General features: G+C 41.3%; 2 long non-coding RNA genes across 2 annotated transcripts in view; both read right to left on the bottom strand.

The window, feature by feature from the left end:
- Positions 1–616: 616 nt before the first annotated feature.
- The window catches only part of LOC111094049, a 55,015-nt gene continuing 31,463 nt past the window's right edge, over positions 617–24,168 (bottom strand). The window contains exon 4 of the long non-coding RNA XR_005384329.1: positions 617–2,384. This is a non-coding gene — a long non-coding RNA (uncharacterized LOC111094049). The remainder of the gene's footprint in view (positions 2,385–24,168) is intronic.
- On the bottom strand, positions 20,629–23,178 carry LOC102152864. The gene is made up of 2 exons (XR_005384326.1): positions 22,738–23,178; positions 20,629–21,440 (listed from the first exon to the last, which is right to left on the bottom strand). It is a non-coding gene; the product is annotated as an uncharacterized LOC102152864 (long non-coding RNA).

Here is a 24,168-nt window from a genome sequence, read left to right as displayed (position 1 = left end):
ATGACTCTTCAATTAAAAGGTATGTGTGGAGAAAATGCATGTGTGTATCTCTAGGTGGTCACCCTGTTGAACTCTCTTACATATGGAAGAATAAGTAAGGGAACAGAAATCTTCCTTATACGGCCATAATGATCGATCACACACTGTCAGATGTAAAGTTTCTATTTCTGCTGGCATCGTTGAGGCTCTTTGCCACCTCCCAGGGTCTCTGCACCTGCACTCAGGGTTTTGCACGGTGTATGAATGCCAGGTCTGCCTTTTGGAATCAGCCCAAGAAAGGAATGGTTGAGGCTCTTAATTAGGACCTATTTAGATTTCTGTGACCAATGGTTTGATCAATGTGAACCCTTTAGGATAGAATTACTACCTATCAACTCTTCTTAAAATGTGTCTGAATTTCACAAGTATGTGTGAATTGCGTATCTCTTATTTGGGGAGAAGGAGAGAAGAGGACAAACATTTTGTGTTTCTTTTATTTGGGGGCAAGGAGTGGAGAGGACTGACATTTTGTGGTTCCACACAAATGAGTGCAACCTTCACAGCCTCATAATAGTGAAAGAGTGTAAATGGGACTTTATTTTGCTAATGACTATTTCTTCACTTAGACATTCGCATATATTCTTTATACTTCCCTCTCTGACTACCTACATAGTTCCACGTGTGTGAAAGGCAGTGGGGGGGTGGGTATATCTATCATGTGAAAGACTGCAATGTAATTTCAGTTACATTTACAGTTAGAATAGCAACGCACACTATTGAAAGAGTAGAAGCTTTGTTTCTGATGACTATGACACCCACCGCTACAAGCTTATTTCAAAAGAACAGCTGTCAAATAGGTTGTAGTTGGTTTTTACAGAAAATGAAATGCAAAGTGACCAAGTTTTACTGTGAATGTCTCTTGATTCAAATTGTCTCGAAAAGTAGAAGCCTCTCTGATGACTGCATGCCACCTGTTACTGGAAAGGAGCCAAATGACCTCTGACCGGACTGCTGCTGGGGATGTTTGGTCACATCTGTGATTTCCATCAGCATCCACAGTTTTTTGACCCACTAAGTGGCTGGGGCAGAACTTGGTTAAGGAGGGGAAGTTGATTTCAAAAAACTGAGATGAAAGAACCACCAGAATCAAACAACTTAGTACAATGACCAATTCTCTTTTGCACGATCCTCAGAACCGACCTGTCCTTGGCCTTCCAAAATGTTGCTTCCAGAATATTAACCCATCAGGGTACTGGAGAGAAGCCACAGCAAATGCTGACAACATTGGGTGGGAAGAATGGAACTTGATGACAAACTCAAAGTGATTCTGCTTCTCTCTGAGCTCCCAGGGTTTCAAATATGGTGGCACCAGTCAAGACGGAGCCATTGCCCTAAGGGACCTCAGATCACTGGTTCTCTTCTGAACCTGAGAAACTGAAAGTGGCCTTGCTGGGAACTATTTCAGCAGGGGTCACAAAGCTTTACAAGAAAGGGAAGCAAGAGCTTTAAACCAAGGTTCCCTTTTGCATTTCACCAAGAACAGGTGTTTGCTGTGCTCAAGGGAAGACTTCACAGGAGGGATGTCATGCACAGCTAAGAGCAGCGGTGGGATTTCTCAGCTGTCGAGACTGGAATCGGTTCACATCACCAGGGTGTTATCACTCCAGTGGCTTTCTATGAATATGAGATTAAGCACACACACGTGGGTGTGTACACAATGCCTGAATCAGATGAAACGATCACCCACCATGCATACGAATAATTGATATATTAGGGTGACTCTCTTATCTGCTGGTTATAGTACACAACTTACCATTTAATTTTCACCACATAGCTATGAAAAATAGGCATTATTGTCCTTACTATATGGATAGGAAAACTGATTCATAAAGAGACTGAATAAAATGGCAAGGTGGCAAAACCGGAAAGTGGCAGAGCTGGGATTTGAGCCGAGAAAGTCCAGAGCTCTCAGCTTTAGCTCTCAGTCACATGTGTGCAAGGTAAGTAGCACGCATTGCATCAGCTGTACAAAGTCACTAAAGAATCCTGGGTGAACATCAACAAAGCCCATTCATTAATTTTCCTCTTCTTTGTAGAGCTGGCTCATGAGCCCGGAAGTGTGGCATTGCCATCCTGACATCTGGCCCGAACTCTCTCTTCTCACACTGCTTTCATGTCCTTTCCCAGATTAACACTTGACTTACCTCCTTTCCATGAGTCCTGTGACCAGTCCTCTCGACAGTGTGTCTGGAATAACAGAATCAGACAAAAGGTCTTTGCCCATGTTCCTGAGGAGAATGGCTATCCCTCTGTAGACTTCTGGACAGGCACCATCTATGCAGCCATAGTTAACTGCCCGGTCTCATCTTTAACCAGACTTCCATGATATCAAATCCTTTTCACAACTACATCAAGAGAACAAAAGAGTCAGTTTAACTGGTTACCATCAACTTCCTCTTTCCAGCCTCCCCTGGATGTCTTTCTCCTTTCTCATCTAGCTTTCGTATTCCCTGGATTTAAGAGACTGCATTGTGTTGTTGTGTTCAAGATAGTAGACAGATAGATGATAGATGATAGATGATAGATAGATAATAGAATAAATCTAGATAGATTTAGAAATCAGGATAGAAATAGGAGCAAAGTATACATGTATGTATGTGTATGTGTATTATTAGTTTAGGGTCCCCCAGAGGCAGCCCTAGGATAAGGACCCCATGCAAATAGCAAACTCTAGTAAGGGAAGGGATAAGCTTTTTTTTTTTTTTTTTTTTTTTTAAGATTTTATTTATTCATTCATGAGACGAGGCAGAGACAGAGGAAGAGGGAGAAGCAGGCTCCATGCAGGGAGCCGGGTGTGGGACTCGATCCCAGGGACCATGGGATCACGCCCTAAGCCAAAGGCAGACCCTCAACCGCTGAGGCATCCCAGGGAAGGGATACAGTTAAAAACAGAGGAGGAAAGTAAACCAAAGGATTAACCAAGCAACTTCCACTGAGGGCAAACGGAGCTGAATTCCACTATGGGATTCTGGGCGACTGTATAAAACTTCCTCCTCAAAGAGGCTCATTCCCATCATTTCAAGCTCCACCCCAAATCCACTGAATCAGAACATGAATTTTCAGCGATATCTCCAAGTGATAAAGTCTGAGGCAGAGTATGCCTTATGCCTCAACATCAGACTAACCAAGAGGCGAGAAAACTGTGAGATTTAGCCCTCAACTCCTCATCTGACATCAGTTGTGAGCTACTTCTCGGGGTTTGAATTCTCTGGCCCTGTGGCTCAGCCTCTGGATACAGAACATTCATGCTCCAGTGGCCAGAAAGAAAGTCCTCAGACAGAAAATTGAAGGTTTTAGCAGTAAGCAGCTGTCAGCATGTGCTACTATTACAAGTTCACTTACGTTAGAGCCAGATATAAATAGGATATTAAAGTTTAGATTGCATTTCATAATAATACCACCACAACAGCAGTGTTGGTTCAATAGTAAAGGTGCATTAGGTAGATTCAAGTAAGCAGCATTTCACCTCGGTGAAATAAAGCTGTTCATTCACCATTTACATCATTATCACAATTTACTTTAGAGGCAGTAAAATAAATGTAACATTATTTTTTACTCAGTAGTTATTTCAGGCGCAGACCATGAGTGAGGTCAGGAAATAGGCTCCCATATTTCACTCACTTATTATTATTCCTGCTATTAACCCTCCTCGGGGTGGGGAGGCCCACCACCAATGTTCTCTGTTGTGAAGACAAACTGTACCGCACATACTCTGGAGTACATTCAAGAACTGAAATTACAGAGGAAAACAAGATTTGACTCCTATTATGATGTTAAATACTGGTAAAGAGTTTGGATACCATCCAGAAAAATCCATGACTGCTCCCAGACACAATAAAGTAACTACACAAGCAAAACAGTTTCCAGGAAAATGTTAGTTTTGTTACCTGTCACTTGTATTTCAAAAGAGTGTCTGTATCACACAAGAAAAAAATTTTTTTTTTTTAAATTTCAAGATGCTTTCAAAAGTTTCCAAATAATCAGCCTGGGGAAAAAAATTTAACAGAATAGTAAGTCCTTAGGCACACCAAACTTAAAAAAAAAAATCCCTAAATAAGTTTTTATGTTTCAATAATAGGACTATAGAAAATTCAAAATTTAAAACATGACAGGATATCTTTGTTATGAGCTCAAATTATAAGTTAGTTCAACACTTTAACTTCCTTAAATAAAATACAAACTAAAAACAAGTTAGCTATATATTCTTTTATACATCTCTTGCTCAGTTCAACACCAAATGAATTTTAAAATATTCAAAATATTATAAAATCATATGTATTACCTATTTATTAGCCAACTGTCAAAATGGAAAATTTTTGTTTAAAAAATAAAAAGTTAATGCATACAGTATACTCTTAACATACCTTAAGTAATGAAATCCTACAAAACATTATTCTTATGCTCCCCCCTTCCCCCTCTCTCTCCTCCTGCCCTTTAACTTCTAACCACCAAAACAACTATTTATCCATGAGATAAGTCTCCCGAGGACACTGCATTTCCTCACACTATGAGTTAGCTGTCTGATGGAAAATAAAACCTAGTCAAATCCTGCTTTTGCACAAGTGGTGTCTCAGGCTTCACGAGTAGTTTCTGCTCTGGCCAGAACCATGAGGAAGACATCAGTGGCTTTCACTCAGGTCACATGATTGACAAACCCATGGATATTAGAAAGAAAATTTCTGCCAACTTTGTCAGTTCACTCCTCTATTTTCTATTCTCAATTTCAACTTTTAAAAAAAGCACCTTGGAAAATCAATTTGGGTATTTTGGGTGTTTCCCCGAAGCACATGCAGCAGACAACCTGCCGAGAGACACAGAGGTGGTGGTGCTGGGAGGTGAGCTGGGATCACTGACTAGCAAATGACATGCCTGAGACCAAAGTGATGAGTACAGAATGGGATGAATCCTCAGGATGAGAGTCAATCTGAGAATACCAAAGGGCCCAAACTAAGTGGGTTTGTATCACAAACTACGTGAGTTCTAGAGCAGCACTCTCTAATAGAGATATAATGTAAGCCACGTATGCTATTTTAAATGTTCTCGTAGTCTCATTAAAAAAGAAGAAAAAAGGAGGGTCCTGGGTGCTGAGTCAGTTAAGTGTCTGACTCTTGGTTTCGGCTCAGGTCATGATCTCAGGGTCCTGGGATCAAACCCTGTGTTAGGCCCCTTGCTCAGTGCAGTCTGCTTGAGATTTTCTCTTTCCCTCTCCCCCTCCATTTGTGCTTTCTTTCTCAAATGAATAAATATTTTTTTAAAAAGCAAAGAGAAGGGCACCTGAGTTGCTCAGTGGGTGAGCATCTGGCTTCAGCTCAAGTCATGATCCCGGGATCCCAGGATCAAGTCCTCCATCAGACTCCCCACAGGGAGCCTGCTTCTCCCTCTGCCTGTGTCTCTGCCTCTCTCCCTGTGTCTCTCATCAATAAATAAATAAAATCATAAATAAATAATAAATAAATAAATAAAGCAAAAAGAAGTAGATAAAGTACATTTACATACTATATTACTTAACCCACTATGTACAAAACACTATTATTAATATTAGTGAGATATGTAGCATTCTTTTTTTAATACAAGTCTTCAAATTCAAGTGTGAAATTTATACTTCACAGCACATTTCAAGTGCCCAGAGCCATCTGTGACTAGCTGCCATCAAGCTAGTCAGCTCAGTTCTAGAAAATCTATTTAATAGACAATCTATTAAATATCTTTTAAAATATTTGGCAGCCAGATCGAAAACATTAAGGGTGATCATGAAGCCAAAGCTGCATTTTTATTATAGTGGGGTCTGACTGCTTTCATTTACACCTAGAATTCCAGCTACCCAATAGACTTTTCCCTCAGGATTATTTTGTCATCCAATTCAATTTCACATACTCTCATTCATTCTAAGCCCATGTCATGAGCAGTACTCACACCCCCCTGCTCCTACCATCCCCAGCACACACAACCTGCCATATCCTATCCTCTAACTCTGGGACTTGCTTTCAATTAGAAAAATATTTCAATTCTGATTCACTTTTTAGTACGATATGTTATGCTTACAAATATGATCCGTCTAAAATAAATTTATTGTTAAATAAATAAATAAATTTGTATAGCGAAAACAAAACAAAACAAATATGATCAGTCTAAGGTAGAGAAAAACCCTTATGCCAGAGTTTCCAGTAAGTCTTTGTGTAACCAGAGAAAAGGTATCAAGAAGTCAATGGCTCTGTTATTTGAAAAAGTTACATATACAAGGACTCATTTTTTTTTTTTTTTTTTTTTTTTTTTTTTATGTGCTATGGGCCTCTGGTCAAGCTCTGGAATTAGGAAGGAGACAAAGAGCAGTCTATCACTTCAGTGCATAATAATACATATTGCCATCCCCTCGAGGAAGGAGGCAGGGCACACTACAGTGTCACCAGAGAAATGTTTCTCATCCTGAATATGGATCTTGGATGTGATATTTGTAAACCTTCACATCTCTCCTGAGAGAATAGTTACCTATGACATGACCCATAAGGTTTGCATATTATACTACCAGGAAAATCTCGAAGAACACTGAATCTGGAATGCCCAAGATTTATCCTAAACTATCCAAAACAAACAAACAAACAAACAAACAAAAAAACCCAACCCTGTCTCCCAGTGATGCTATAGCTTAACTTGGGAAATGTCCCACTGCAAGCAATTAGCCCTAGGATTGCATTGGGTAAAGTGTGCAAATGGATGCAAGGGGATTCTAAGACATCCCTGATATCAATGAGCAGGAGGTGTGTTTCTCCAAGGGGAGATGACGAAGATCCACATTATGGTGGCTTGAGAAAGAAAGCCCCTCCCCCCCCCCAGGGACTTGGACCTGAGAATCAGAGGGGGGGCGGGGGGGGGCGTTGAGCTCACTGGGGATATCTGTGAAGGGTTTAACCCTCTGAGTGATTTTCTCCTAGACTATTAAAACGATCTTGTAAAGCATACACTATTAATTTCTTCTATGTCATATTCTTTCACAGCCTTTCAAATAAAACGCTCAGGTGAGAGCACAAAGGCAGGACCAGCTACATAATTTGCAGAGCCAATGCAGAATGAAAACACGGGAATCTTTAAAAAAAAATATATTAAGAATTTCAACAAAATAGGGCACATACCTGTAATGAAATATTATTCAGTCTTTAAAAAGAAGGAAATTCTGGCCCTTGGTCAGTAGCCAGCAGCAGGGTACTAAGAACAAAAGAAAGTTTTAAAAGCAATCAGAATAAAAGGTAGATTACCTACAAAGGAGCAACAATAAGAGGAAAGGCAGAGATTCATTAGCATTACAAGAGACCAGAAAACAGCAGAATAATGCTCTTAAGTAATGGGAGAAAACGGTTGTCAACTGGAAAGTTCTATCTAGCTCAATTATTATTCAAGAGTAAGGTGAAATAAAGACAATTTCAGACAAATCAAGCCTGACAGTTTACAATTCGTGGACTTTTCTATCATAGAGAGAACGAACAAAAGGACGTACATTAGTAAGAAGGAAACTAATCTCAGGAGGAAAAGAGTGGCGTGCAAAACATATTTTATAGCTTCTCATTCCACCTCCATGTCTCTTAAAACTTTTTTTTTTTATCCTCTGTGTCTTGTTTTCTCTGTCTACATTCTGAATAATTTCTTGAGATTTTTCTAATCTACAAATTCTCCGTCCAATTACTAACACTTTTCCATGATTGTTAGGATCAAGTTCAGGCAAGAGAACAGAAAACCTCTCTATAGCCATGGCTTTACAAGAGGAAAAATTCAGCTTCCAAGATAGAGTAACAGTGATTGGATTTGTTCTCCTGTCTGGGTGGGTGACAAGAAAGAAAAACAAATAATAAATGTAAGAGGCAGCCATTTTCAAGACACTGGACATCAGGTAATAGAGGATAGTGATCCTGATTGAAAAGAAACAAATAAAAGGAGTCCTCTAATTGCCTCAGCTTGCTGCTGTGAGAGAGCTGTCATTGTAGGCTGTGTCCCTAAGAGAGAGACCTCAGGTAGAGACTATCGGATTCTGATTTGAGAAGATGAAGCTGAGAACCTCAGAAGCCCAAGACAAACAGAGGTTGTAGGATGGAATGCTGAGGAGAGGAGAGCTACACCCAAAGGGAAATCCAGAGGTCTGCAGAAGGTTCTCCACCAACGGTCAGCTGAGTAATAATTATGTGTGTGTGTGAGGAGACCATCTGAAGCCACCTGAAGTGACTAGAGAAGATAGTACCTATGCTCGCACAGGCCCAGGAGTAGTGCCCATTCCCACAAGTTGTACCAAAAAGCCATACGACTCATGAGCCATGGGGTAGAGCATGGGAGAAATGGGTGCAAGTGGTCAAGAAGTACAAACGTGGGGCACCTGGGCAGCTCAGTGGTTGAGCATCTGCCTTCGGCTCAGGTCATGATCCTGGGGTCCTGGGATTGAGTCCTGCATCAGGCTTCCCACAGGGAGCCTGCTTCTCCCTCTGCCTATGTCTCTGCCTCTCTCTGTGTGTCTCTCATGAATAACTAAATACAATCTTAAAAGTACAAATGTATAGTTTTTAGATATATAAGTCCTGGGATGTAATGTACAGCATGGTGACCCCAGTATTGGGTGACCCCCAATACTATCGTATGTCTGAAAGTTGCTCAGAGAGTAAATCCTGAAAATTCTTATCACAAGAAAGAAATTACAACTGCTTAATGATGGATGCCAACGTAATTTACTGTGGAAATCATTTAGCAATACATATTACAATTCAGGTACAATATATATGATATTGTATGTATGATATAAAATATGTATTGTTAAATATTATATTATTATATATCAATATAATCTTTATCCTTACACCCAAAACTAATACAATGTTATATGTCAATAAAAAAAGAAATAGGAGTGTCTGGGTGGCTAGTCAGTTAAACATCCAACTCTTCGTTTCTGCTCAGGTCATGATCTCAGGGTCACGACATTGAGCCCCACATCAGGCTCTGCACTCAGCAAAAAGTCTGCTTGAGAGTCTCTCTCTCTCTCGTTCTCCCTCTGCATCTCCCCCACTAAAATAAATAAATAAATAAATCTTAAAAAAATAAGAACTAGACCTGAATGTCCCTACATCTATAGAATAACTTAAATTTGATGTTACAAAGAACATTCCAGACTTAGGTGGCTTCTCTGGTGAATTCTAACAAACAATTGCGAAAGAAACAATACCAATTTTACACAGATTTTTCTAGAAATTAAAGAAGATATAATACTTCATAACTCATTCTACAAAACTGAAATTACTTTGATAAAAAACATTACAAGACAAGAAAACTACGTACTATGTATCCATATTTTCCATAAACTTAGATGTAAGAATTCTTTTTTTAAAAAAGATTTTATTTATTTATTCATGAAAGACACACAGAGGGAGGCAGAGACACAGATAGAGGAAGTGCTTCTTAAGCAGGCTCCATGCAGGGAGCCTGATGTGGGACTTGATCCTGGGTCTCCAGTATCAGGCCCTGGGCTGAAGGCAGGCACCAAACCACTGAGCCACCCAGGCTGCCCAGATGTAAGAATTCTTTAAAAAATATTTAACAAATCAAATCTAACAAAAAATAAACAGCATATTATGAGCAAGTGAGAATTAGATCAAGAATGCAAGGTTGGCTTACCATTTTAAATACTACCAATGTAATTCACCAAACAAAAAAAGAAAAAGCACATAATCAACTCTACAGATGTAGAAAAGTCTGACAAATCCAGCATCTGTTTCTGGAAAACCTCTTTGCAAACTAGGAATAGAAGGGAACTTCCTTGATCCGATAAAAATGTCTACTAACCTACAACTAACATGAAACTTAATGGTAAAAGACTGAATGTTTTTCTCAATGTGAAGAAAAAATGAGAATGTTTCTTCTCACCACTTCTAGTCAACATTATAATGGGGGCTTTAACCGGTATAATAATGCAAGAAGAAGAAATAAAAGACATCATTTTAGGGGATTGTGTTTTTAAAGATTTCTTATTTATTTGGCACAGAGAGAGAGAGAGAGAGCACAAGCAGGGGGACTAGCAGAGGAAGAGGGAGAAGCAGGTTCCCCATTGAGCAGGGAACCCATATCTGGGCTGGATCCCACAACCCTGGGATCATGACCTGAGCTGAAGGCAGACGCCCAACCAACTGAGCCACCCAGGTGCCTGAAGGCATCATTTTGAAAAGGAATACAAACTTTTTTTGCAGGTAACATGAATGTCTTTATAGAAAATCCAGTGTAATCTACAAGAAAGTTACTAGAATCAGTAAGTTAGTGAAACAAACTTTCAGGATACAAGATCAATATACAAAAGCAAACTGTACTTCTATAAACTAGCAACATACAGTTGAAAGTTTTAAAAAAATACCATTTACAGTAGCATAGAAATTTAAGATACTTAAGGATACATCTGACAGGGTAGTACCCTGAAAACTATGAAACCATGCTGAGAAAAATAAAAGAAGGTGAAATAAATGGAGGTATGTACTTTGTAAATCGGAGGATTCAATATCGTTAAGATAGCAATTTTCTCCAACCTGCTCTGCAAAATTAGTGTAATTCCAGTCAAAATCCAGAAGGCTTTTTTTTTTTTCTGTACAAAATGAAAGTTGATTCTAAAATTCGTTTGGAAATCCAAATGACCTAGAGTATTCAAAGCAAATGTGGGAAAGAACAAAATTGAAGGCTACTATTTAATTCTGAGTTACAGGGAATTCAGATGGAAAAAGGAAAAAGAACAAAGACTCAGCAGTAAGTTTGCCAAAAGTCTTTCCAAATAAAAGAGTGTAAAACATTTCTTGTGTTGGGGTGTAGTAAACAACAAAATAGATTGGAGTGGCCTCACATAGGTTGGCAAAATATCATGTAGACTGAGCCCAATAAATACTTGCTGGATATAATCAAAATTGGTCAGACAATTGAGTCCTGAAGGTTGGAGAGCTGCTTTCAAACTTGATAAACATAATTTTATTCATTTATGTATAATTTTTTACCCCACTTACTTCTTAAAAGACTTGAAGTAGTTGGTAATTAACTAGGAAAATAGCCAAAGACTTGCTACTTGACGTATATCTTTTTACCCATGTGTATTTCCCTAATTTTTCTTCCATTAGAGCAGAAGTTACTGAGTGACTTTTACTTTACAATACTAAATAATGGAGGAAAAACATTGATCTTATATATGGTTTCCACTGTCTAGACTTCTTGCCTATTTTAGATTCATCTAATGCATGAAGGACAATGGGACATTTTCCAAGACTATAGTAAGAGCAACATGTAAGTGGAGCTGTCGTCATAGCCCTTCTTGGGTTAGGAAATTTCTCGTCATTGTTCCAAGAAGGCAAACACTTGGGAACCGCACAGCAGGAAATGAGTGTTTTCATATAAATGGCCATTTGCCACGTCGTCCACAGGATCATAAAGTGTCTTATAATGATGCATTTCCTGCTCAGCATCTTCCCTTCCTGAGGAAAGTTCGATTCTTTCTAGAGAAGAAAATGATGACTAGGGGATTTACATTTCCTCTTGCAGAGATTTTTCTCCTCATTTACAAAAAATTATACTAGCAATAAATGGTGCTTAATTTTAGGCATTAGGTTGATCTTTTATGTGCGCTACTGCTTTTGATAGGAATCAGGAAAGTCTATTATATCTGCAATGAAAAAGCTGGAGGTTGATGGGGCAGGGTGAGGGGTGGGTAGTGTCTGAATCCATGAGTCTCATGTATGCTTCTCTGGGATACTGAATAGTACTTTCCATTTAAATTGTAAAAAATAAAATAAAATAATAATAATAAATAACAAAAAAGCACATATACTTTCTTCCAAATGGGCAAGATCAGCATTTTTATCTTTTTTTCAGAGTTTGGATACTGGAACACCAAAGGCTGCCTGCATTTGAATTCTGCTCTGTTTTATGTTGCCTATTGTGGCCTTCTTATCAATGGATAATGTTTCTTTCTGCCTCTCACTGTTGTCCAAACTCCCTAGGAAGTTTCACCAGGAGCTTCACGAGGACCTTCTGGTCCTTACTTACCTCTCCAGTTTCATGTTTTTTTGTTTTTTTTTTTTATCCTGCAGGAACACACACATATGTATGCACATGCCAGCCTCCCTCTGCCAACTCCATCACACCCTCTCTGATGAGGCACCACATTCACACCTAATAAGGCAGCCATATGGAAATCATTCCTGTTCCGTAATGGTCTAGGTCTTCACCAGATGTTGGGCCTTTGCCCGTGTTGTTCTATTTCCTTGGAATATTGTTCCTCATATACTCTATTCTGGACCACATGTTGGTGTCCTCTCCACCAAATTTATATGTTAAAACCCTAATTCCCCAAAGGGTGATATTAGGAGATAGGGCTTTGGGGAGATGATTAGGTTATGAGGTCAGAGCCTGCGTGTTGAAATTAGTGTCCTTGTAAGATAGGGAGGAGAGCTAGAACTCTCACTGTGCCACATGAGAATACAAGAAGGTGAACCAGGATGAGGGTTCTCACCATAACCTGACTGTGGTGGCACCTTGATCTTAGATTTCCAGCCCCAGTACTATGAGAAATAAATGTTTCTTATTTAAGCCTCCGAACACGGAGTGATTTGTTTTAGTAGGCTGAACTGACACATTGTCTTTGTGTGCCTAACTTCCACTGATCCTCAATTTCAGCTTACTGGGCACTTCCTTTGAAAAGTTAATGGTTGACCCTGCCAGTCAATATTAGGATCCTTTATATGTGAACATATCCTCCTCTACCATAAGACTTATTGCATGTGTTTGGGGGACACTGTATTTTCAAAAGATGGCCACAACTGTGACTCCTATCCCACGTGCTTTTACTTTGTTGCCCTTCATTAGGAGGTTGAGGACACAGGTTGGAGGAGCCTAATTCTCCTTTCCCAGGATCCAAACTGGCCTTAGTAGCCAATAGAATGTAGTAGAAGTGATGGTTTCCAAAGCTGGATCAGGAAAGTTCCTGAAGCTTTTGTGTGTTTCTATCAAGACACTTGTTCTGGGGAAAGCCCAGTCAACTCCTGGCTATTAAGTCATGTTCAACGATTGAGTCTTCTCAGCTAAGGCCCAGACATCATGGAATCCTGCATCCTGTTTAAATCCCTAAGCTGCAGAACCATGAGCATAATAAAGTAGTGGTTTAAGCTGCTAGATTTCGGGGTAATTTGTTACGCAGCCATGAATGATCTAGGCTGTGAGATCTTGCACCAGACTTTACAAGCGTGAGGACAGGGATTGTATCTGATTTGTTTACCATTATAACCTCAACTTTTGGCTATAATAGAATATAATAGAATATAATAGAATATAAAAGAATATTATATAATAATAGAATACTGAATACTGGCATATAATAGAATACTGAATAAATAATCTGAACTAAATAAACAGGTGAATGAAGGATGCATGCCATCTTCCGCTAGCTTTGTGTTTATCCACCTCTTTCTCATATCGTAAGTTTGGTGATCTAGTTACAACTGGTTTGCCCAAGACACCCTTTTTCTTCTCTGTCAAGTTCTGTATCATTAATTCCTACAGCGTTCCTCTCGACCATTTGTTGACTAGTGTTTGGAATAATTCAATGGCTGTTGGAAAGGCCTTGTAGCATGTAGGCCTCAGAAAGCCCACCTGGTTCAGCCCCCGAAATGGCCCTACCATCCTCAGAATTGGACTGAGGTGAAGCGAGGGATGACTGGAGGCCATCAAACCTCCTAAGCCCGTAAACTTGACAGTGGTCTTCATGAGGATGCAGAACCATTCATTAGCAGGGTACTGCCTCTCTCTTTCCACTGACCTTCCCAGGGCAGGGGGTAGAAGAGGCTGTAGAGAGATAGAAATCATACCAAAAACACCTTCAGCTCTGTGCTCCAGGAGTGTTAGCTGGTGTGGCAGGAGGTTGAAGTGAGAAGTAGTGAATTCAGACACTCTGCTGTATGAGATAATATCCATGCCTTAAAAAGTCTATCTTCTTCCCCTGCCACCCAAAACCTTTCCCCACTCTTACACTTGTGCATGTGCACAAGTGTGCATGCATACTTGCATGCGTGTGCATGCGTGCATGCACACACACACACACACACACACACACAGCCAGGGGGAGGTCTAGTGCCCTGAATCTCATCTGGTTGTATGTAGGATGGGTGAAGCCTTCCACATATAACCCGGTCATAGAAATAAAATAAAAATAAGAATAAGGAGAATGTAAAGAGAAGGGGGAGGAAGGGGAGGAGGGCTTTTATTTCATGTCTCCTATATGCCATAAATTAAAATACAAACTTTTGGGGAACCTGGGTGGCTCAGTGGTTGAGCATCTGCCTTTGGCTCAGGTCATGATCCTGGGGTCCTGGGATTATGTCCTGCACTGGGCTCCCGATAGGGTGCCTGCTTCTCCTTCTGCCTATGTCTCTGCCTCTCTCTGTGTGTCTCTCATAAATAAATAAATAAAATCTTAAAAAAAATATGAACTTTTTCGCATAATGCCATTTAATTTGAAACAACAATTCACAAAAAAGGCGTAATTTCTTACTTGCAGACAAGAAAACTACTGTTCTAACAGTTTAAGTAATTTACTCAAGATCACATGGTAAATGTGGGAGCCAGAATTTTTACCAGATCTGGGTATCTCTGAATTCCATGCTCTTTCCATTCAACCTGTCTACAGGGGGTTCTATTGTCACCAAAAAGTATCCAAATAGCCCAGAGGGAGAGTGTTCAGGAAGCATCATGACATGCGGTCACTTTGATTCTGACTCTGTCCAGATTTGGATCCCATGTTACACCAGCTGCTTGAATTCTACTGCCCCTTACACAATTACCAGGGTGTCTAAACATGGTCAGGAACTCTTAACTGATTTGGAGTACAGCGTCTTGGCTGCGCCATGAGGGTAAAGAATTCAGGCCATGAGATTCCAACACAGGGCGTTGCACCATAGAGGAGAGGGTTGAGAAATCGAGTTGATGGCCTTCAGCCATGCATTGCTTTATGCCCAAGAGTGCATTTCTGTTTCTGGCAAAAGAAACAGGACTCTCTAAGATCCATTCTGGCCCACCACATTAGCTGTTCTCATCATAGCAGACACTGTGAGTTGAACTGTCTTTCTTAACTCCCTTTATACAGTGTATATACAAGCTCCGCTTGCTAAAGTAACACACGGTGGGTCATTTCTTCAACATTTACAGTAAATGATAAGAAAACAGAGGACTGGAATCAAGCACCTTGGTTCCGGATCAAATTACTCAAAGATTACAAGGAATTCCGAGAAGTTTCAGGTGTATGCTTCCTTGAAACACAGGCTTGAGCTGCTGAGAACATGGCCAAGGATCTATGACGATTAGCCACATCCCAGAACTGTAAAATAAGGAATGACCTTCCAGCAATTACTTTTGTTTGTTTTATGTTTCCAATGCAGCAAACATTTCCTGATCATCTGCTGCCGCAGAGCACTCTGCCTGGCCATTGAGCCTTATTGAGAACATCAAGATGTAGGGAACGTGATCTGTACCTTCAAAATATTACAATATGTGGACAAATGATAAGTAATCAACTAACATATGCTCCAGTATTTTTTTGCCCTTGTCTGTTTTCATTTCCACTTGAGACATTGATTGTATTTGTATAGGGGATTAGGGGAGCAATGAGAGATACAGAACTGGGGGAAAGACACCAGATGTTGCAGGTGCCCCCATAGAACTCCCCATTCTCATCCTCACCATCCATAGACTCTGCGCCCACTTTGTAATAATCCTTCTCCAGGGAAGCCGGGTCCTGCCCTAAGAACATTTCTGAAATTCAAGGGAAACAAGTGGAAGGGAGAAGTCGATTACAACAGTTACATATTTGATTTGATCAAGGGTTTACTCCTTCAGTTTGATTTGGTTCAACTTTCAAAGCCTCATTGTAAACTAGACATTAAGCTACAGAGCAGAAATAAATGGTCCTACATCCTGAGTTTAGCTAGCTCACCGCATCTAGTGATTATAGAAAAGAAGTTCCATATTTCAGCAGATTGATTTGTCATTTACTACTTTTTGTTGGGTCAAATATAATTGTTCATAACATATGCATTGTGCTTTTTAGATCTCAATGTCAGACAATATGGTTTAATGTGTAATTATCGATGACAACTTACCTATCAGTGACTGTGCTAATAAGTGGTGTTGGCCCCTTCTTTTTTAATACGTTTGACATGGTCACTTTCTCCTACACTGGGGAAAAAAATTCAAAGCCTTTGTCTACAAATCCTACTCTAGAGTATGCTGTAAGAAGTTGAATTTTACCCTCAGAGCTGCTTGACTAAGCCATATTACTCTATGGAAAATTCTGGACTTCACAGGGGGAGATGGTTCACATTAACTCCAGAGAGAAAAGGGACATATTGGAACAAGTGAGAAGGAAAGAAACAAAAGAAAATAAAACGTTAGCTCCAGAAGAAAAGGCAGAGGAGGTAGGGAATTTCAAAATGGAAAAGAACAGGGCACCGAAGTGGCTTAGCGGTTTAGTGCTGCCTTCCGCCTGGGTTGTGATCCTGGAGATCCAGGATTGGGTCCTAGGTCGGGCTCCCTGCATGGAGCCTGCTTCTCCTGCCTGTGTCTCCCTCTCTCTCTGTGTGTTCCTCATAAATAAATTTTTTAAAATCTTAAAAAAAAATGGAAAAGAACAGATGGAACACTATTAGAAAAAAAACCAATCTGACCAGCAGCCTGATTTATTATAATCCATCATATCTTTGCTCATATCCCTAAAATAGGACTCCATGTAGCTCTGGGCAAATGACATCAAACACCAAAAGCAACAAATGACTCATAACTTAGAAAATCAGTTGAATGAGCTATAAAAATGGGCCCAAGTTTGTTTTTAGAACTTCATGGGGCGGTTTCATTTTCTCTTAATAATATGTCAGAATATACAATGGCATTCTCTAGGGTTCCGAAAAATATATTTAAAGATATGGTGAATTCTATTGTAACACGGCACTCTCCTCTTGCGAAATATTTTTTCAGTTGAGCGTGGTGTGCATCACAGAGGCACTCAAAGAGCCATCTAACCTTGGTGCTTGAGAAAGAGAAATGAGGTGTAATTGTGGTATGATGGGAGAATGAAACACAGAATTAGTTACTCAGTGGGGACAGTATCACAGATGGTGCTTCTCACTGTAGGGCCTTAGTAGTTTTCCAGAGTTCATTGTCAACCCCCGACTGTGGCGTACTGTGGCGGTGGCCACATTTTAATGGGTTCTGCTTTCCTGAGCCTGTGTTTCATTTCTCCACTGATGCCTTCCTCGCTTGACTTTCAGCTTGTAGTCATTCACCACATAAAAATACCAGAGCTAATAAGATGATTGGATGAAAATGCAGGATAATAACCATGTAATATGTAATGTGCCATAAATGCAGCGGACACATATTATATATTACGGCAATTGCCTGTCTGGTTTAATTTTCAGCTGAGTAAAGGGAAAAAAATCTGAGGCTGTGCTATCTTTTACTCTACTATTATTATTATTATTATTACAAATAACTGTATTGGTCAGGGAACCACATAAATCCATCACGGAGTTTTATAGTTTTCAAAGATTCTGGAATTAAAAGCTAACCTAAGGTAAAATACTTACCCGAACACGGCTTTCCAGAGCTTTCTTACTTTTCTCATCCGAAATGAATTTCAAGTTAACCTTTAAATAATAAGAAACAAGAGTTCCCTAGGAAATTGTGGGGTAGCGAAACCCCAGGGTAGGGAGGAGGCGGGACACAGGGTGAAGACATCATGTTCTTACTTATTCCTGTTAGCAGATGCTTTGAAGACAAATGGCCCTGGATCCTGGCATCTTGGCGTCTTTCCTCTATGTCCGAAGAAGGAGATATCATGATTTAGGAGATGGGGGGAGGGAATGGCAACAGTAAAAGCTTGGGCAAAATTCTGGCTTGTACCAATTCCAGCCTCTGGAATTTTCTATCCTTTCTTGCTCCTATCTTCCAACTTAAAGTCCAAAGAGAACTTGGCCTGAGAAGGCAGCTTGAGATTTCTATACACGTCTGGTGGGTATGCCAACCTCTAGAGATTTGAGGATAAAGGACCCCAAGTCCCTGCCTTCAGGTAATTTAGAGTTTAAGTGGAACAGTTTGTACCAGTTCCCCAGAGTTTTCAGTAACAAAGCACCACAGACGGGTAGTTTTAAGAACAGAAATTTATCCTCTCACATTCCTGGAGGTTAGAAGGCTGACACCAATGTTGGCTGGGTTGATTCCTTCCCGGGACTGGGAGGGAGAATCTGTTTAACTCTGTTCTCCTAGTTTCTGGCAGCTGTGGGCATTTGTTGGTTGGTTGATGGTCTTCTCCTGATGTCTTCACATCATCTCTCTGGGTCTGTTTCTGTGTTCAAATTTCCCCGTTTTAAAAAGACACCAGCCACATTGGATTAGGACCCGCCCTAATGATGTCACCTTAACTGGGTCATCTGCAAAGACTCTGTTTCCAAATAAAGTCACATTCACAGGTGCCGGGAGTTAGAATGTCAACATCTTTTGAGAGGACACAATTCAACCCAAAACAGAGTTGCCATTCAAACGAACAAAATTCTACAGTCTCTGACCTTTCACATGGAACTTCCTCTCCTCCTGAGACCCTGAATTCTAAGTTTCTACAACCCGGTTCCATTCCAAACCCTTCTGTTACTTTCCTGTGTTTGTCTTCAACAGTTCCAGCAGGGTTTGGGGGTCCTGTTCTGATTTGCAAGTCCACACTAAACCCCCCGCTGCTCCCTAGTGTTTGCCAGCATGTCTTCCCCCATCCTTCCCTGCAAACACTACTTTACACTGACAAGTTAAGATCTCTATTCAGAAGGATTCTCTGAAAAACATATTTCACTCAATAAAGTGCCTACGGCTTCCACTCCAGGTTCGCTGTTGAACTCAGCACACACCCTTGCCTTTGATGAGAAATTCAGTCTAGTGAGGGACTGAGTAAAAAGTAAAAAGCAAAAATATAGAGGCTTTGGCAGGAGCTACCATAGGCAGTGCATAGAATCCAGACTGGGGGTGAAGGAGAGGAGGGCAGGGACGGCTCCATGGAAGAGGGGACACTTGAGTTGAGTCTTGACATACGTGGAGTAGCATTTAGTAAGGCAATGATGTAAAAGTGAAAAAGGTGGGCAGTGGGGTGGAAAAGGATATTGGGACAAATAAAAGAATACAGTTGACCTCTGAACAGTGTAAAGTTTAGGGGTACTGACTACCCCCCGTTGGTTGAAAAGCATAACTTTTGACTCCCCCAAAACTTAACTACTAATAGCCTGCTGTTGACCGGAAGCCTTATCAATAACATAAACAGTCAATTGACATATATTTCATACACTATATGTACTAATACTGTATTCTTATAATCAAGCAAGCTAGAGAAAAGAAAGTGCTGTTAAGAAAAACATAAAATACATTTATAGTATGGAACTGTATTTATCAGAAAAAATTCACAAGTGGACTCATGTGGTTCAAACCCATGATGTTCAAAGGCCAACTTTATACACTACAAGATACTAATTAAATACTGGAAATATTAAGTAAATATGGAGAAGAGAGGTTGGTACATTTAGAGTTGAGTATGAGCAGTTTTCTATTCAATGAATACAAAGAGCTTGTCTTAGCATGGGCTGCTACCACAAAACACCATAGATTGGACAGCTTAAACAATAGACATTTATTTCTCATAATTCTGGAAGCTGAGAAGTCCAAGATCACCATTCTAGGAGATTCGGTGTGGTGAGAGCTCTCTTTCTGGCTTATGGGTGATTGCCTTCTCACTGTGTCCTCATATGGTAGAGGGCAAGCTCTGGGCTCTTCCTCTCACAAGGGCACTAATCCCATCTCGGGGGCCCCACCCTCATGACCCCACCTAAATCGGGTGACCTCCTAAAGGCCCTACATCCAAATACCATCACATTGGGAAATAGGGCTTCAACATGGGGGTGAAGCACATTCAATCCCTAATAATAGCTTCTGCTGATGTTAAGAGGAGAAATGAATGCATATTGCAGAAGAATTGACTGACAAATTCTTTTGTCCCACACCCCTATGCCCACGGACCTGATCAAAATAAACCCCAAGACTACATTTTAGTGGGTCAAATGTCTGATCAGCTAGCAGAGCTCTGATAATGGTCCATCGCACAATTTAAGAGTAGACCTATCAAGACCACCTTTTATTATTTAGCCATGCAAACAGAAGCTTCTCCAGAAACCCCTGGTTTGCCCGGCTTGTTGCTACAGAAAGGTGGCACCACTCTTTCCCAGTCTGGGCATTAACAATCTCAGTTGGATTTGGGAGAAGTGTTCCATTTCCTCCCCAGCTGTCACGTGAGTCACAGACTGCTATGGCCCCTCATTCTGGTCACCTGATGCCATGGACTCCCCCCCACCCACCAGGCCTCTGATGTATGCTAATTTAAGATGGAAAACCTATCCCATATGGCCTCCTTCACCTCACAACTGAACTCATCATTCCCTGATGCCTTGAAATGCACACCCAACCTCAGGATGTGATACAAGTTCACCAGATTGTCCAATAAACCACAAAGATTAAAGAAGATTATATGAGGGCCGTGAAGTTTAATTGAGCCTGCACTAAACAAAATAAGGTAGAAATAAATGTAGGTCTCACTGGTTACATAATCATCAGTGTATTTTTACAAACAAAACCTCGGCATTCCTTTAAAGTAGTAGTAATCAGGCAGGAAATAGACGCAGTCATCTGTTTTTCTTTTACATCATCAAGAGTCTTGACTGTGCCTTAAGCCATAGAAAAATGCCAGGATACGTGCCATTTGCCATCTTTTGGTATAAGCAGTGTTGGTGGGAAGTTGGAGACTGGTCAGAAAAAGCGAAGATACAGTGTACCCATAAAGCACTACGTGCCAAAGAAGGTCAATAATAAAGCCATGTGGCTAACCATAATTTGGCTTCCAAGTTCCAGATTCTGGGCTAGTGAGCAATTGTGTTCCCCTCTGCTGGGTCCTGTCTTTTTCCATCCCCTTTGCTAGCGGTTTGTGGGTTGAGCTCCCTCCTGGTCCAGCACTAGGCATCACGCAGAGGGTCTAAACACACAAATGCCCTCCCTCAGGGCTTAGCTTCCGTTCCATGGGGAGGGAGCTGAGAACTGGTATTTCGCAGGTCAGGGCTCTGGAATTCCGCAGCTTCTCAGCAGGAAGAGGAGATGTTTACAACTGCTGTCTGCTTTGGAGGCTGGGGTGTTTCTCCGAGACGTGTTTGATAAAACCGGAATTCCGCATTTGATACAGAAAACAATCACTTGATGTTTTTTAATAAGAATGGAATGTATTCCTCTTCTTACCCCATTCAGCCTCAGATGTTTAGAGGGGTTATTTAGTGTTGATGCAAACTCTGTATGGCATCGAGGGAAAAGATGAGTGAATTCATTAATCAGTTCAGTACATTCAAATGGATTCTTACTGTATTCTGGGGGATCCAATGAGTGTTCAACCCAGGTCTCCCCTGTAAAGAACCCACAAGCAGGCCGGGCACCAACCACAGGACACAAAGCTTGTTCTCTGTCTCTGTTTCTCCCACACTGGGAGCACTGTTTATTTAGGGCCTTCTAGGTGTTCAACAAATATTTGTCAAATGAATCAATGAGATCAACACTGCAAGGAAGGCAGTAAGTCCTTCTCAAGCTGAGAAGTGAGCATTCCTGGCTTAGGTGATGAGGGCAGGACACAGGACGTGGAATTTCAGCAATGCTTTCAAGAAGGGGTAGGATGCAATGCAGCTGGAAGAGGGTGGACAGAAAGGCTCCTTCTTGTAGGTAAGGAGACAAAGGTGAGTCAAACCAGGGAATGGGGAAACACAGAGAAATTTTCTGGAGGGGGAATGGCTGGGGCAGCGGGGTGGGTGGGAGAAAAGCCTGCTCCGTGAGGAGGGCACCTGGAATCACCTCCGGATTTGACTTCACCAAGTAGCTGAGAAAGGCAATCATGGATAGAGTAGGTAAACCACCGAGAGCTGTGGTGAGGGAAAAACACACAGACAAGCAGCCTGGGCCTGGGTGTCCCCGCTGGGCCCCAGAGAGTAATGTTCTGCTCCTCCCTGCTTTAATTTTAACCTTTAGAAAAAGGAAATTGAAAAACAAACCTGACTTCCTATGTACTTTTGCAAGTGAGTCATAAGGATTATTAAGTTCATAGCCAGTTTTGATGAAAAGATATGAATGGGAATGAGAACAGATCTCAGACACCCCCCCCCCCCGCCCCAGGAGGCTGCTTTTAGCCATAAAATGTCTGAGGTCAGAGAAACAGCCTCCCCGTGTTCCTTCTTCCCATAGTCATGTTATGGGATGGAAGGCGCCTGGTCAATCAGGCCATTGCATATTAGGACCTCCCAGCACAAGGCATGCTCAGGTATTCACGGTGTGTGAGTGCGTGTGTGTGCGTGCATGTGTGTGCGTGTGTGCATGTGTGTGCGTGGGTAGAGGGACTGTGCAGGGGTGTCCAGGCACTGAAAGGGTTTGGGGAAGAGCAAAAGGGACATGGGACTCAGGCTATACCAAGTTTCTCCAGAGCAGACTCTGTGTATGATAATCCCAATGACAGTTAAACACACACGCACACCAGAGAAACAAATTAGTCAGGAAAGGGACAAAAGAAAATCCTCGTGAGATTAGATTTCTCAATAAAATACTTACAGGAAATTGTTTATATTCCAGGAGAGATGAATTTTTCTATAATTAGCTTTCACGTCAATGTTGTAATCATCTCGTTCATCTCAACGGGAGCTGTCCACCCCCCCTCCACCCCCAGCACCACACACCGTGCACCCCTCTGCCTTCATCTTCTCTGGCCTCCTGGAAGTCTGTGACCTCCTGGATGGGGGGGACGCATTCACTTACAGGGAACACTAACTTGGCACAGAGTGGGTGCTCACTGAGTGTTTTGACTGACTGGGATCCAGGAGGGGCTTTAAAGCAGTGTGAGCCACAGAAGGAGGTATTGCCAATTACCCCACAGATAACTCTGGAATCAATTGCAAGTATCACGTGCACACACGCACATACACACACATACTTCTAAAAATAACCATTACTCTTTGAAGTCATGTGATCCTTTCCAGTATCCAGGAATGAGCATGTTTTCTGAATACGGCGCAATCCATTCCATGCTAATGCAGTATGATTTTATTTTATGGAATTTGTGCCTGACATCAACGTACTGAAAGGTGTCAAGTGTCATCGCCCTCTGCTACCCCAGCCCCCCTACTCTGTTCCCCTCAGATGGACTCCTGGCCCCTGCTTAAGAAACCACGAATCGGGGCGCCTGAGGGGCTCAGTGGTTGGGCTTCTGCCTTTGGCTCAGGTTGTGATCCTGGAGTCCCGGGATCAAGTCCCGCATCGGGCTCCCTGCATGGAGCCTATTTCTCCCTCTGCCTGTGTCTCTGCCTCTCTCTGTGTGTCTCTCATGAATAAATAAATTAAAAATCTAAAAAAAGGAAAAGAAAGAAAGAAAAGAAAAGAAAAAAGAAAAGAAAAGAAAAGAAAAAAGAAAAGAAAAGTAAAGAAAAGAAAATAAACCAAGAATCGGTCTGTCTAATCATGAATAACTACAGAAGCTTTGCAATGCTGCTTTATGTGTTAGGCCACATCGCCGTCCTAGGGGGTATCTCAGACTTTCCATTAGAAGAAGAGGGGGTGTGGACAGCCCGGGTGGCTCAGTGGTTTAGCGCTGCCTTTGGCCCAGGGCGTGATCCTGGAGTCCCGGGATCGAGTCCCACATTGGGCTCCCTGAACGGAGCCTGCTTCTCCCTCTGCCTGTGTCTCTGCCTCTGTATCTCTCTGTCTCTGTGTGTGTGTGTGTGTGTGTGTGTGTGTGTGTCTTGAATAAATAAATAAAATCTTTAAAAAAAGAAGAAGAAGAAGAAGAGGGGGTGTGAGGATTTATGACCCTTCTGTGTAAGAGCCACACACTGCAGCGCTGACCTCATTAGGGTGGGAGCAGTGGGGACAGTAGAGTGAAGAGATGGTTTATTCCACTCTTTGAGGTACGAGAAGAAACTTCTGATTATAAAAATGGGTTAGCACAACATGTCACAGATGGTTAGAGACAGCACAACGTGGAGCACT

The sequence above is a fragment of the Canis lupus genome, chromosome 35 (assembly GCF_011100685.1).
Source record: "Canis lupus familiaris isolate Mischka breed German Shepherd chromosome 35, alternate assembly UU_Cfam_GSD_1.0, whole genome shotgun sequence".
NCBI classification, from domain to species: domain Eukaryota; kingdom Metazoa; phylum Chordata; class Mammalia; order Carnivora; family Canidae; genus Canis; species Canis lupus.
The sequence above is the reverse complement of the archived record's forward strand: the minus strand, read 5'-3'. Positions and strand labels throughout refer to the sequence as shown.